We start from the raw sequence: 16,609 nt of genomic DNA, 5'->3' as shown, positions 1-16,609 counted from the left end.
TAATGTTTATTTTAGCCAGGCAAAAACATCAAAATATAGTCAAATTAAAAGACAATTATACACAACTGATCAGCATACAATATTACTCAATTATAAAATAGTATAAACATAGTTTCAAAGAGTCATCATTTACCTGGCTATAGAGACACACCTGAACAGTGTGGGAAGTTCTGGATACAGACGCTTCCCTGAGAGGTTTACCCCTTATCCTTAAATACTCAACCAGATCAAAGAACAAGAAACATTTATCACCCAAATATTTATGCAGATCTTGGTTCTTTTCTCAGACCCAAATGGTCCCACCTATCATTGATGCCTGACAGCAAATGTTTATCAAAAGATCTTTATGAGCATCTCCCACACCATAGGAACAAACCCGGTTGTCCTTCTTTTACGACCTGTTTTACTAGAGCTGGAATGTCACCTGTTCCACTGATGTGAGGATGAAACCTGTTTACCAATCACACCAAAAGTATTTATATTGACCATACAGAAACAGCTTGTGGCAGTATCTGTGAGATTTGCATGTTTGTGTGACCCTGATATAGAGGGTCTAGAGCAGGGCTATTCAATTGGCGGCCCGCGGGCTACATGCGGCCAGAAAGCAACCTCCAAATGGCCCAGCCCGTGGTCCCGCCAAAAATGCACATCCCTACGTAAATTCATACAGTAGTACAGACCACGTAGCCTAGCAACAACGCAAACAATGCAGAGCAAGCCGGTTGTAGCCTAGATTACAATCAATATGTCTTTCTCAACACTAAAACCCAAAATTGCCAATGAAAACCGTCAGTTTAACCCTGCCTGGACTGACAAATATTTGTTTATTTTACCGCCACATCCAAACGCCAAACCGATGTGTTTAATTTGTAATGAGTGCGTTGCCGTATTTAAAGAATACAATGTGCGGAGGCACCACAGCGAGAAACACCAGACTTTCCGCACCAATTTTCCAGAGGGATCTCAAGAGAGGGTGGCAAAAGTGCAGAGTTTGATTGCATCTTACAAACGGAGCAGTACTACCATGGTGCGGTCATTCACAGCCCAAGAGAGAGCAACCGCAGCATCCCTTCGTGTTTCCTGGATACTGGCAAAAAAGAAAAGGCCATTCACAGACTCTGAAACCGTGAAGGACTGTATGCTGTCAGTCGTGGATGAGGTGATAAATGACGATAAAATTAAAACAAGCGTGGCTTCTGCTATAAAAAACGTACCCCTGTCAGATACTTCCAACATTCGTAGGGTTGAAATTCTTGCTGCAGATGTGTATGAAACACTGTTAGGAGACCTGATGAAAGCTGATACTATGTCTATAGCAGTAGATGAGTCCACAGACAAAACTGATACTGCTCAGTTGTGCATACATGTCCGTTTTTTTGACAGCAAATGCTTCAGAGAGGAGCTTCTCTGCCTACTGCCGTTAGAAGGACACACAACGGGCGATATAGTCTTTGGGAAAATTTCCGCTTTTTTTAAAGACTGGTCTGGATATGACGCGTGTGTGCATGCTTGTGACAGATGGGGCTCCATCCATGACAGGTTAAGTGAATGGTTTGGCAGCACGTTGGTCTGCTGTTGCACCTCAGTTGATCTCCTTACACTGCATTGTGCATCAGGCGGTGTTGTGCGCGAAACTAAGTGGGGCGTTTAAAACGACCATGGACAACGTGATGGCTACAATTAACTTTATTCGCTCCACATCAAGCCTCCAACACCGCTTGTTCCGCATGCTGCTGTCAGAACTGTCTGCTGAGCACCACGACCTGCTTTTGCATAATGACGTGAGGTGGCTGTCCAAAGGCAAAGCACTGGAGCGGTTCTGTGGTCTCAGAGAGGAGATCATAACTTTCCTCCGCAGCAGCAAGCAAAAAAAGGCAGAAACGCACTTGAGTCACATACTGGACGACAACTTCATGGCTGATGCCTGCTTTCTGTGTGACATATTCAAACACCTGAATGATCTCAATTAGACATGTGCCGATTTTCGATAATGCGATTTATCACGATAATGAATATGCACGATATTGTTATCGTGGGCACTTTAAAATATCGTAAATAATAATTTATTAACAATTTATCATTTTTTTATAATGCACTCAAGAATACTTTGCCCATCAACCGTATAAATGCTCAACACCGCTGTATTCTGCGTCAAAGGGACACGCGCTCAGATATAAACAAGCCCAACGTGCGTTTGCACATGACTGAGCCGGTGAAGGAGACGCGCTGCTGAAGTGCCGCTCAGTGACAGCAGAGGGCGCTGATGAACTGCAGAATGAAGCCGTTACCCCGGAAACCAGCAAACAAACAAAAAAAACGCGTGTAGTTTTTAAAACAGCTATTCGTTTTTGTAATCTCAATGTTGTTCATCACAGCACCAAATACTTAATACTTAAAGACTTAATAGGCTATTTATTTATTTAAACATTTTTATGTTTTAATCTGGACTACAACCCTAATAATTAGAACTGTTCTAATTATTTGTTATTCAGTATAACTTTGAGATACGACTTCATTAGTTAACATGTTAATTCATTATTACCAAACTGACAATGAAAAATACTTATAAAGAATTAATCATTCTATGTTAATTTCTCAGTTACTGTTTAATAACATTAAAATCAAAATCAAAATAACTTTTAATGGACCTAAGATAAAACTAACAATGATCAGTATTTCTTAACTAACATTAACAAAAACATTATACTTTCTGTACCAAATGTAGCTATTGCTCAATCTTAGTTAATGCATTAACTAATGAGCCCTTATTGTAATTTGTAATCCTACCTGTTGTTCTTTATAGCCTAATTCTTTTGCACTTTAATCTGTTTGAAAATTTTACTTTTACAGCTCTGAAAAAAATCAAGAGACCACATAACATTGATTTCTCAATGAGAGGTCTCTTAATTTTTTTTCCAGAGCTGTATATATTTTTGGTGCATTATTGTATTTAAACATTCAGTTATTTTTGTTCTTACAAAAATAGTTCTTAAAGCTGTTATGCTATGGCAACACTTTTTTTTTGCAACTTATTTAAATATTGTGATAATATCGTATATCGTGATAAAACGTCATCAATTAATCGCAGCATGAAAAATTGATATCGGCACATGCCTAATCTCAATTTGGCACTACAAGGCAGAGACAAAACTGTCATCGACCTTGTGGAACATATGCGTGCATTCCCAGTTAAACTGGACCTTTTCGCAACTGATTTGAGCACAGGCCGAATGCTGCATTTTCCGACACTCCGCAAATGCATCTTATCCCCAGCACAAATCACGGATGTGATGACAGATTTTATTGCGAGGTTGAAAATTAACTTTGCTGGTCGATTGGATAGACTTGTTCTGCCCACAGAGGTGGCCATTTTTGTCAGAGACCCGTTCACTGTTGCAATAGAAGGGGACTTATCCGCCAGAGCAAAGCAAGTGGTTCCTTCCATTGACGAGGGGAACTTCACACTCGAACTTGTTGACATGCGGTCATCTGTAACCATGGCACAGGAGCTTCGCACTAACGGGCCTACAATGTTTTGGACTGATGTCAATGTACATCAGTTCCCTAACATTAAGAAAGTAGCGATCGTCATGCTCAGTATGTTTGGTTCAACTTAGACATGTGAGTCAAGCTTTTCACACATGAACGCCATAAAAAGCAACTCTCGTTGCTCCCTGACAGACCGTACTCTCCACCAATCCCTTCGGATTGCATTGACAACTTATAAGCCTAAAGTCACTGCTCTCGTTCAAAACAAAAAATGTCACTTCTCCCACTAAATTAGCTGAATAACTGTAGCCTACATCAGTATAATGTTGGATGTGTATAAAGGCATGCCTAATCACAAATGTGGTGATTTCAAATGTGGTGAGTCCACCTTGTATTCATGTGTTAGTTGTGAATACTGTGCACTTTTTTATGCACTTTGAGATGTTCCTGGGTAAAATGTGAGCAAAATGTTTATTTTGTTTCAAAAGGAAACTTAATGTTATTGCTTATCTACTACTGTGCACTATTTTGTTTTATGCACTTTGTGATCAGATAAGTGAGATATGTTGCCTAGATAGGCAAAGACAAGAGGTGCCTAGGTCAGTTTTTTGGAAAAATTAGGGGCTACCTCAGATTCTGTTCAGTAAGCTCTTTTATAGTATTTTGATGCACCTTTTGATGTGCAAACTAACCAAAGTTAAAAGAGAAACAATGAATAAACTTTACATGTATTCAATAAAAATTTTTGTGCTGGTTTTAAAATGTGTCTTTACGAGTTGCTTCGCTGCTGAAATAACTGGCCCAGCTAACTTTCTTAGTTTGAAAATCTGGCCCAGCTGATTTTGTAATTGAATAGCCCTGGTCTAGAGGGTCATATCTCAGCAAGTGGTGAGGAAATAGCATTGGACCAGGTGGAGTCTTGTTTTCTCTTGTATTCAGAGAGTGAAGTTTTATTGTCTTATTGCAGCTTTAATCCATTGAGTTTGTTCTCAGGTGAAATCAATTCTTACAATGTAATAATCCTGTCAGAAACACTGCCCTGATTAAATTCTGTCAGAATATATTTTATAACACTATCATTTCGTCACCGCCTTATATAAATCATGAACATAATTTGAAATATCTTACAAAAGGTACATCAGAAAATATTTGTTCCTGTCAGAACCCATTCACTGAGACCAAATCCTGTCAGAATATATTTTATAATGACCATATCGTCACCGCCTTATAAAAAGCATGAACCTAATTCGAAATAACCCTGTAAATTAAGTAGTCTACTTTCTGAATTTGTTTTAAATGTAAATGAATGCATTACAAGTTAAATGACGTGATCTACTGAATGTACTACCCTTTCCATCCCGTTTTTCTGTTACATTTCTAGAATCATCCTTATTTGCCTACCAGAAAGTGTTTTTATCAAAAAAATGATTTACTGCAAGGGCCTGCAACTTGCTCAAAATCCTTAGTTCATTTCGAAAGTATTTGTCAATAACATATCGGTGCTATATAACAAGTACTTGTTTCATTTTTCTTAAAATAGAAAAAATGTTTTGCCACGTTTTCAATATAACAGTAAACTCAGAATTACCAATACCTGATGTAAACTATAAAAAATATTGAAAATGCACAAGACTGGACTTATATATCCAGTCTACATGGATTATATAAATGTAACATCACAAATAGAAACATTATAAGTGCAATGAGTCCTTAAACACAAGAGATCTTTTTTTTTTTTTTTTTACGCAAACACACAGCAGCAGGTGATATGAATAAAGAATTGTATTTATCAGTGTTATTACAAACACAGAATCTGTTTAGTTCTATTTCAAAATTAAATATGATCCGACACAACAATGGTCATTAAATCAAACATAACATTGAACAAACATAAAACTTAACAAGCATAACATAAATTTAGTAATATAGTAAAATAATTTTTTTCCTTTGTGAGAATTTTATTTATCAGATTTATGACAAACACAGAATCTGTTTAGTCCTATTTCAAAATAAAATATAACCCGACACAACAATGGTCATTAAAACGAACATAACATCGAACAAACACAAAATAAATGGAAAACACAACACATTGTCTGCCTCACCCATACAACATGTTGCCATGTTATTTCTATTACATTCAATTACATCACCCCAAATGTGTAATTAAAATGCCTGTAAAATGCCATCCTTCAAATATTGTGCAAAGTCTTCATATTGGTTATGTATTGGCAGCCTTAATACAATGCCGCAAGTATTTGCTTCAGGAAATATCTTGGCTGGCTCATTTTCCTGCTGATGCAAAAACTACTGGGAAACCCAGTTTGGGAATGAAGATGGCTCCAGAGGCAAATGCCAAAATCTGACTTAGATTAAGAGGCGATGAAGCGCCCTCTAAAGAAAAATGAACACAAAAAGGTTATTTTTGTTTATAAAGGATTATTTTTTCTTACAACAACCCATCTCTTTTTTTCAGAAGGCACTTATGGAAAAAAGAAATTCTTGATTCATGATATAAATAAAAAATAAAATTAAACTGCATTTTTCAGGTGGATCAGCCAATGTTCATGCATAATCTTAAGTGCGCATCTTAGAGCACTGTCTATTTCTATAGCAACCAGAGCTTCTAATGACAAGTGCAGTAAGTCACAGGTGTTTCTGTCTTTAGCTACTCATTGGAGATGCGAGAAACCAAAAGGACTATTACATGGGGACTCTTAATAGCATTAACTATTACAAAATATAATCACAAATATCAAAGAAAAATAACTTTGGTGAATAAATGGTGATAACTTTTTCTTTCTTTGATGTATATTTTGTTGTAGTTAATGATATTATAGGTATGATATATTATAGATATAGTTACGTTATGGTCCTTGAGGTTAATAATAATAATACAAATAAACAGAGCAATTCCAATAGGGTCCTCCCACTATTGGTTCTTGGACCCAATAAATCAAATTTAAATCTCTAAATCAATTAGCCTAGAAATCTAGACGCACCCTAGCAGTAGCAAATCTAATCTGTCGCGAGTGTCGTCTAGCATACCCTTCTGAGCTGTAAACGCCAAACTGGTCGGGCCAATCACATCGTGTATAGAGTCGGTGGGCGGGGCTTAATATAATGACAGCCGAGTTGCGCTTGCGTGCTTCTAGTAAACACAGAAACTGGCGAACGGCAGCGGTCTTTCGAATCAGCTTTGACCGCGACTCTGGAAGACTTAAGTTAAGCTTAAGTTAAGCTTTTCTCTGAGAAAAGAACAAAGAACGGCACTGAAGTCATTCTTAAAAAGGGAAGATGTGTTCGGAGTTTAGCCGACCGGATATGGCGAAAGTTTAATCTTTCAACTAACATTAGCTCTGTTTCACCTTCGTTGCTCTGGTTGGTGGTAGCGCTATCCTATCGCGTGCAGAGGGAGTTTGAAAGACAACCAATTAACACAATTCCTAAATTCAAAATACAAGAACTATCTTTTGCCACTTTTTAATGTGGTGTGGTATATGAATGTGAATGCCTAAATACTTTCCTCTAATGCTTTTATACAACTTACAATACAAAATAACCATGAAAGAACATAGGTTGACATGTGGAGATATGTTAAAAGATGCAGTACAACTTTCCTGAAATATGTATATCATGTAATTGCTCAGTGTTTCAACACTGAAAAGACGTCTATAAATGCCTTTCATCACTTATTAAGATAAAACATTAGTAGGCTAAATTCAGAAACTTACTGTTCCACAGAATCCCTCTTTCTGCTCTTCAGCAAGAGGTTTTGTTGCTGCTATCACCATATCATCCCTGTCTTCCAAGGACTGTGTATGCCGCAGTGACCCCAACATTGCCAGTTCGTCAGCAGCCCCCGTGATGGCCTTCTGTGCATCAGCAATATTCTGTGCCGATTGGATCTAAATCATGAGGCATTTAAGACAGAGTAAGTGTACAGCCTTTGGATTCACATAATGGTCCCTAAGAATGGAGTTAAGAAACACTGCATACTTTTCTGTCAAGCTATGGGAGCTCTAGCGTAAACTTAAATGTATTGATACATGCACAGGTCCAAGGGCTCGATGTTTGCAAGCACATATGCTCATATGTGTACATGAAAATAATGAACATGCTCCAAAAAACTAAATTGTTCTGTTATTTTCAGTCTCTCCCATTCACTTTCAATGGTCGGCCATTGTGACCATTTTTGACCATGCCTACTCTCAGATAAATGAGGCCCACGATTAATCAGATTCAAACAGAAATATAAAACCAGTCCTAATTGAAAGAGAACAAGTTGACAAAAAGATTGAATCCAAGAATGGGTGAAAATATGGTATAATGAGTGATTTATAAGCTATTTTTTTATAGGCCGGTCATTTCTAATCAATGTAATGTTGCCTTCTCTGCCGATATCATGGTCCGCGCTAGTAGAGGTTAGTCACTGAACAGGAAGCACAATACTGGAAAGCGGAGGTAGTTCAGCACCCATTGGTTGCTGGAGAAACAGGTGGATTATGAAGCCACATTTGGGCCAAGTCGTTTTGTTATGTGGGATATGTTGATCTCAACATAAAATAACTGACTCTTTTAATTTTTTTAAAAACATTTATAGGCCGTATAGCATGTGAATGGATTGTCTGATCTGTGCACTAGAGCAGGTTAAAATATCACACTTGAACAGTTTTTATAGCACCTAATATAGTATTTATGGGTGCTTTCACACCTGCCTCATTTAGTTCGGTTGAATCGTACTAGAGTTCGTTTCCCTCTTTGGTGCGGTTCGTTTGGTCAGGTCTGAAAGCAGCAATCGCACTCGGGTGCGCACCAAAAGCGGACCAAACATGCGTACCGTGACCTCCTGGAAGAGGTGGTCTCGGTACGATTTCAAACGAACTCTGGAGCGGTTTGTTTGTGGTGAGAACGTGATCCGACCTCAAACAGAACCAACTGCAAAAGTACTGATCATTTTTGGACTGAACCAGCTGCCGTAGTTAGCTGCGCTGACATTGTGTGCATGATATTATTACCTGATAGATCGTTGGCAATATTTTCGGAAGATGGAAGCATGTCAAGAGTTAATAATTAATGCACGCCTCCGCTTGAAGTGACGAGTGGTGCGCGCTCGCCGTCTGCAGTGCATTAGAACGTTGTTTTCATGTCGCATCCGCGCTTCATTATAGAAATGTTTTGTTTGCATACTGTGGTAAATACACACAGTGTAGTAAATTATGGCCAGGGACAAAACTGGCCCGCGCAGTCGTCTCTCCATAGTGGTATTATAGTTTGCTGGCTTTGCCTCTTCTGCTGGAATTTTCCCACACGTAAATTCTGACCAATCGAAAAGCAGTTTAGGAAATACGCCATGGCCAATGAGTGATGTGGATGTTGTCACGTGCCTGCGTTTTGGTTCGTTTCAACTGGTTCGGACCAAAGCAATCAGTGTTTGTGAAAAGGAGTCAAAAAAGCTGAAAAATGCAACACTGTATAATTGTTTGCCCTTGGTTCGGACCAAATGAACCGAACTAGAGATGTGAAAGCACCCTGAAGCACCTAACCTTAATAAAACAGGCTGTGTGACTTTGAGGAATGATTACTTCAAAATGTACATCCATGATCCATATGCAAGTGTGAGTGACTTTATTTAAATTAAATAAACAGTGTATCATATGCACTCCAAAATGAGTTTTGGCGTATACATTCCACATCATTGCACACTCGAACTATTTATACGCATTTACATGTGATGGAGTTGGATGATCACACCACTCTCTGGTATCCTTGTGCATATCTAACAATAGTTAATGGTTTTACCAGGGCTGTTATGACAAATAAAAGGAAAGCTAGAATTTTAATTGACACAGACAAAATTAGCAAGTGATGTTTCCATATTTGATGTTTTAGCCTTGTGTCTACACTACTGAAACAGTGTGAATTTTAATATTTATTGTTTGGCCCATTTACACCGATTGTAGGTGCCTGACAATTTTTCTAACTAAAGAATGAGTTAAAGGTTTAGTTCACACCAAAATGAAAATTCTGTCATCATTTACTCTCCCTCAAGTTGTTTCAAAACTAACTTTCTTCTGCTGAACACAAAAGAAGATATTTTGAAGAATATGGGGAAGACAGTAGCTGCTGATCATACTAAAGGACCCTATATATAGTGCTGTGATAGTCTCTTATTCTAGGTGGAAGTGGATCAGCTTATGTGAGCTTGACTGACGTGACCTGACGGAAACACTGTATGATTTTTGAAAAATATGATTCATTTTCACACTCTGGTTAAAGGGATGACGCAGCACTCATTAAAAAATGATCAAAATGGTTACATGTATTAAAAAGCTTTTAAGCTTTAAAATGATACCTATTTTTGTGTTATTCCATTCAGTGGTTGCTGAGTAGTTTATGATTTTTTCAGTTGGCGGTACACTTCGGGTTTAAAGGGTTAACCTGATTTACAACTTTTCCGATAAAAATGCCCTAGATTTTGTGAAACTGCACTTATGATAAAGTTTACAATACCTTGTTTTATGGTATCATAATTTGAGCTGTTGTTTTGTGGTGTGTACTTTGATCTTAACACCAATAATCTTATTATTTATTAATCTCAGGTTAGGTAAAGTAAGTAAAATATAAGCATTTTAAATTACAATAAGTTCAGAAGATTTCGCTGAGGTATATTTTTGATCAAACTCTTAAAACACTATAAATCAAATCTTCCGTGGACAGTTTTTGTAATCAACTACATTTCTTTTAATTGGTAACTTTCATTTTTATTATGAACAAAAATGTAGAGGCAAATCAAACTTAATCATTACAGTATAAACAATAATCCTGCTTTGAATGAAAAGTGTAGTTAGCTCTGGGCTGCTCGTCTCCTGTAGTTTTAATCAAAAGCAATTTACATTACAATTTAATTCATTTGTACATCACCTTTTACACTGGTGCACAGCTTTACAGAATATAGAGAAGAAAATATAAAGAAAAGATTATTAAAAAAAAAAAAACAAGCAGCCAATGGAAAAAGTGCCAAGTAAAATCCTTAAGATATTTACAAATTATTCATTTAGTAATGTCAATCTTGAGTTGTTGTCAGCATTATCATTGTAAATAAATGTGTGCACGTATCATTTGGTAAAGTATTCTAATGTACAATGTAGGTGCTGTTGTCTAATTATGCATTGTGGAGGATATGTTAATATAATTTTCCCTCTTTATCTCCACACGTCTCCCTTATCTTTCAGTGTCCTGTCAGCTTTAGTGTTGGTTTCTCACTCATATATAGAAGCAAAGGTCACTGTTGATCTGGAGAAAGGCTTTAACTCTCTCTCTCTCTCTCTCTCTCTCTCTCTCTCTCTCTCTCTCTCTCTCTCTCTCTCTCTCTCTCTCTCTCTCTCTCTCTCTCTCTCTCTCTCTCTCACACACACACACACACACACACACACACACACACACACACACACACACACACACACACACACACACACACACACACACTGAAACTCCCCGATGCAGTGATGACCAGGCCGAGATAAGTGTACTGCATCGTGTGCTCTATCTAGGGCGGTGCTGCCTACAGGCCGAGGTAAGTATATGTATAAGAATTTCAGCAAATACAGTGACAGGTGACTGAGTGCTGACGTCTCTCGTGTCTCTTCCTGAAAAGCAGTTTCACAGTTTTAGCAGTTTAACGTCCTTTACAGAAGCCAAAGAAATTTCAGTTCAACATGACAGTTCAGAAGAGGAAAAATAAAGATCTACAAATGCTATCTGAGGTGAGTGTTTAATCTTTCTTTAGTCGTTTGCTTGTGTGTGTGTGTGTGTGTGTGTTATTATGTGTCATTGGTGACTTTAATGCAGTTGTGAAGTAATTCTGATGATTTTATTTAAACTTCCTCATCTCATGATCGAACAGAAGATCGAGTGTGTCTTTGTGTTGAAACCTAATGTTTCATGGCAAATATAGAAGTGTATTTGAATTCTTGCTGAATGAGAGAAAAGAGCCCAATGCCGTTTCATTTTGGCTTTAAATAAATTCATTTTGGTTTAACGTGTTGTTTGTTATGAATGCCACTAAGATCAACTTATAATCTAATTTTATTTAAAGGGGGGGTGAAATGCTGTTTCATGCATACTGATCTTTTTACACTGTTAAAGACTTGGAATCCCATACTAAACATAGACAAAGTTTCAAAAGTTAAGGTGGACGTTTGATGGGAGTATTTCTTTGTCAAAAATACTACTTCCGGTTAGTCATAAGTTTCGGCAAGTTTTTTGAGATCATGCGTCCCCTTTGACGTTAATGGGGGCGGAATTTCCTTGTATGGGCCTTACGGACAATTCTACCGGAAGCGCGTGAGAGAGAGAGAGGGAGAGAGCGAAAGTAACAGGCTACGCCCATCAAAGCGCTGGCTAGTAGGATGCTGCACAGGTGATGTGCACAATTACAATGTCACCAAAAAAGTGCGTTTTTGGTTGCCAGACCAAGACAGTCCTGCACAGAATCCCCAAAACCCCGCGTTAAGGCAACAGTGGATGGAATTTGCTTTTCCGGATCAGCAACTGAGTTGCGCGAATGTTTATATCTGTTCGCTGCATTTCGGTGCCGACTGTTTCATAAACAAGACCCAGCTCGACACAGGATTTTCCGATCGCCTAATGCTGAAGGATGGAGCAGTCCCAACGTTAGAAGGGTGAGTGAGACTGCTTCAAATGTCTGTGTTTTTGCCTATGCTCATCAAGTAGCCCAAACATGATCATGTTAATTGATCAATGGAGCATGCGATGTGTAGTGCGTGTACATTTGTTTAGCTGGCCACTATATGTGTAACTTTATGTTTGTGTATTGTAAAAGCACTCCAAACAACAATACACAAAGAGGGGGGAAATATGTTGAACTAAATAAGCGCGGCTCTTCATTCAAATGCGCTACTATTCCGTGTCTTTCTATGTAAACACTAACTGGCCTGCTGTGCAAAACCAGTCCGCTTAATAACGTTACAATTGTCTACACAAACCACGCGTAAACACACACACACACACGTGCACAACTGCACTTCCCACATGTACACCTTCAAAGACAAAAATACGACGATATAATTCAAGTATAAATATGTAAATAACACAAGCCGCTAAGCATATTATATAGTTAGTGTATAACTTGTACCACATAGAGACGTCCTGCTCTAGTCGTTTTTGCTGCTGCTCCTGTTCAACTGCAGCCTCTGGGTCTGATTCCGGATCATAGATGTATGGCTGTATCTGATTAAAAGCCATATTTTTATTTTGAATAAAGTTTTTTTCCCGCTGTTAGGGATGACACAGCTTTACGACGCACTCGACTCAACACAATAACAGCAGCGCGCACACGTCATTATTTAGCTCCGCTCACACGACACGCCCCCACCCGCTCGGCTTTTTTCGGAAAGACTCAGAACAGCGCATCTTTCTTATATAATTATAAAAAAAATAAAGACTTTTCGGAGATATGCAGGATGCAATGCTACTCTATAGGTACTCAAGATTGACATGACACTGACTGAAACTGAGTGTTTCACCCCCCCTTTAAAAATGTAATATATATTTTATAGCTACTTTCTTTCTTGTGCTGTTCTGAAAACAGTTACATTTACAGGATTTGCTGTGGAGTGAGGGGAAATGAAATGCCGCTAGAGAGTTTCTATAATGTTTGTAAATGTTTTATTTTATTTACCGGTATTTAATATATGAATTAATGTAGTTGTTTGTAATTGTGAAGTTAAGGGATCTTTTTGGAGTATGATCAGATTCTCTTTTGTGACTTCCTCTTCTTGGCCAGGTAATGTTTCTCTAAACTTGGGGTGAGGCTTCTAAACGAAGTGAGTTTTTAGGGCGTAATGTTCAAATGATGATTGTTTTGAGCTGTCACATTTATCGAGGCACAATTATTCGTACCATGGGATTGGTTGCAAACGAATATGTTTCATGAATCACATGTGAACCCTGTCGTAAGAAGATAACCAGGGTCACTTAAAGGGCACCTACTATGCCCCTTTTCTCCAGATGTAATATAAGTCTCAGGTGTCCCCAGAGTGTGTCTGTGAAGTGTCAGATAAAAGTTCCTAACAGATAATTTAATATGCCATTTTGAAAAAGCTCATTTTCTCAAACTCAAAAATTGGCAGTTTTGTGTCTCCTTTAACTCTTTCCCCCCTTGCTGTTTTTTTTAAAAAAAGTGGCCAGCCACCACCAGGGTTTTTGATCATTTTTCACCTAAATTTAATAGTCCATAGAATATTTTTGTTTTATAAATATCTGACCATGCAATATATCAAAAGAAAGAGTGGACCATCTTCTTAAATTGTATCCAGACTGTCTCCAGATCAGATTCAGAGTGATGATCAAACACAGATGGAGGAGATTGAGTCCATCAACACCCCTAATGCTTCACAGTCCTGTAGCTCATCCTGGGTCCATATTTCATTCAGTAGCATTAGATAGTTTTGATTAATATGATGTTTAATGTTGATGATCATGTTATTTTACATATGCATCTGCTTACATATGATCGCTTGTTTTACTGTGTCCTCACAAGTTTTTTTTTTTTTTATCAGGAGACTCTGTACTCATTCAGAAGATGATTATAGTTTAGTTTCACCAACAGTAATTCTGGATTGCCTCCACAAAACAGTAAATATGAGCTAGTAAATCAGAACACTGAGCGCCAATGAGTGCGGGTAAACCGTGTCTACTGAGATCACTGCATGTTAGGTATTGTTGTCACATGATCCTGCAGCAATCACATTATGATTTGCTGCCACAAAGTCATCTAAAGCCATTCCATAGCTGAGTGTGCGGGACAAGGATATTATATTAATATGATTTCCATCGTTAAATTAAAGTGGACAGAAACTCATCTTCCGCCGCTGCAGCTGTCAATCATCATCTCCATTCAGCATTCAAACTGCACGTCGCGTTCGGTTACAACAGTCAGCAGGTAAAACTCTCCAAGACCATATATTCCCATTATAATAATTGATCTGTAAATAAAGGGCTGTGGATTTGAGCTTATAGCTGTTTCTGATCAAATGCTGTACTCGCTATCGGGTGACAATCAAGGGGGTAATCTAGCGCTCGGAAAGCATTCCACCCATAGGGGCTGCCATTGCTAACCAAGCCATCACCTGCTGTTAGCATCCCATTGACTCCCATTCATTTTTGATCACTTTGACAGTGAATAACTTTACATCTGAGGCGTTTAAAGACTCCATTTGTCCATTGTTTATTTATAAAGAAACACGACAATGCATAAAAGACTCCATTACCTTGTATCTTACCTTGTATCGCCCCGCAGAAGCTGTTTCTGTAAAAATAGGCTAACGATTGCGTCATAACCAACGCGACCCTGTCGCACAGTTGAGAAATTACCGTATAGACCTGAGGAGACGCTCAGAAGCAATCTTTTACTGTCTATGAGACAGTCGGGGGGACGTGGAGACATAAAGTCTGAAAAAGTCAAGGGGGAAGAATGGGGAGAAGCCCATAGTGAGCCAAAAGCAACGGGAGAAAATATTTAAACAACGTGATTCAGCTTTCACTTTCCACAACTACTAGAAGACCTACAGCTGTCAGACAGGAGGCTCACGTCACATCTACGTCATCAAGCTCAGTCTGAGCCTTCGCAGTTCGCTCAGCCATCAGGAAGTGAGTGCTCCTTTACTGACATCACATCCCGCCGTTGAAGTCAATGGGAACGCTCTGTCCATTTCTTTTACTGTCTATGGTGATAATACAAGGACTCATTAGCATCACACGCACAATAACTGGAATTTAAAACTGTGAAAAAACAAATGATCAGTGAACTGTTGGACAGATACATTATAGACCGGGGTGCCGCCTGACGTGAGCAGGGGTGCCTTGTAAAAAGTGCCGGCACGCACTTGCACTGCAGTTCATCTTACACTGGGTTGTAACTTGAAAATAATGCTTTATGTGTGTTTCTGTCAATGGATACATGTGCTTGCTCCTCAGTTAAACACTTCAACAACAGTGATAAAAAAAGAAAAACATGGGCAAAACTGTCTCTCTTTTGCCAGAAGACGCGTATGAGAGCGCACGCACTGTGAGAAGATCAGTCTCTGTGCGGTCATCCGAGAGCGCGCACGTCTCAGCGCGCAAATATTGAGTTCTCTTTCAAGTCTTGCACTTGAACGGACAAACTCACACAAGTATGTCAGCATGTCCATCTTGATGAGTATCCAAGCAGACATAGTCTGAATATGCTTTAAGTGAACTTTATACAGTCGAGAAAGACGACTCATTAGGTCTTAAAGAGGCAGTAGCCTTTACTGCTGTCTGTTTAATGTCAAACAAAAGATAAAGACATCACTCACTGCTCTTGATTGAATAGTTTTTTAAGTTTAATAAGGATTAATCTTTAATTTAAACAGTTAAATATGCAGTTATTTTACATTTGATTACTTTATTCAATTTCTCTACCTAAAAATAGATCTAGCCCTAGCGTAACGTATGTGAGGGGGTGCCACAAAATTTAGAACAGAAACACAGGACTAGGATTTGAGCACCATACATGTGTTTGCATCCCGGGTTAATTTTCCCATGATGCATCATTCTCCATCTAAAACTGATCAGGCAGACTAAACCGTAAGTCGTAGAGACTTGAAACTTTCTGGGCTTGCAGTACTCACACAAACAACCAACGTCACCAAGGCACGCCCCGATTGGCCTGACGGGAGGGCTACAGCGAGCAAAAGTACCAAATGGCTCATAACTCCTAAACCACTGGTCATAGCCTCAATTGTCTTATATCGCTGGATTCCTTGGCTCAAGCCGGACAAAACACACACCGGACTTTTGCAAACTACTCCCAGCTTATTCCCCCGATCAGAACCAAACCACTGTAGAAATGTTCTTTGGAGAGAGACTGAATAATTACGAAAGAAATGAGAAATTTCGATGCTTGGTCGCTAAGGGGAACCAAAATGTGCAATGTCTCCGGGGCCACTTTTAGTAAAAAGACTTTTAAACAGAGGTAGATATTTTCACTAAACGTTTACATGTCTATGAGCTCAAATGTAGGTCACATGAAAAAAATTGTGATAATTGGCCACTTGGTGGTGCTGTAACAGGG

The sequence above is a fragment of the Pseudorasbora parva genome, chromosome 20 (assembly GCF_024679245.1).
Source record: "Pseudorasbora parva isolate DD20220531a chromosome 20, ASM2467924v1, whole genome shotgun sequence".
NCBI classification, from domain to species: Eukaryota; Metazoa; Chordata; class Actinopteri; order Cypriniformes; family Gobionidae; genus Pseudorasbora; species Pseudorasbora parva.
The sequence above is the reverse complement of the archived record's forward strand: the minus strand, read 5'-3'. Positions refer to the sequence as shown.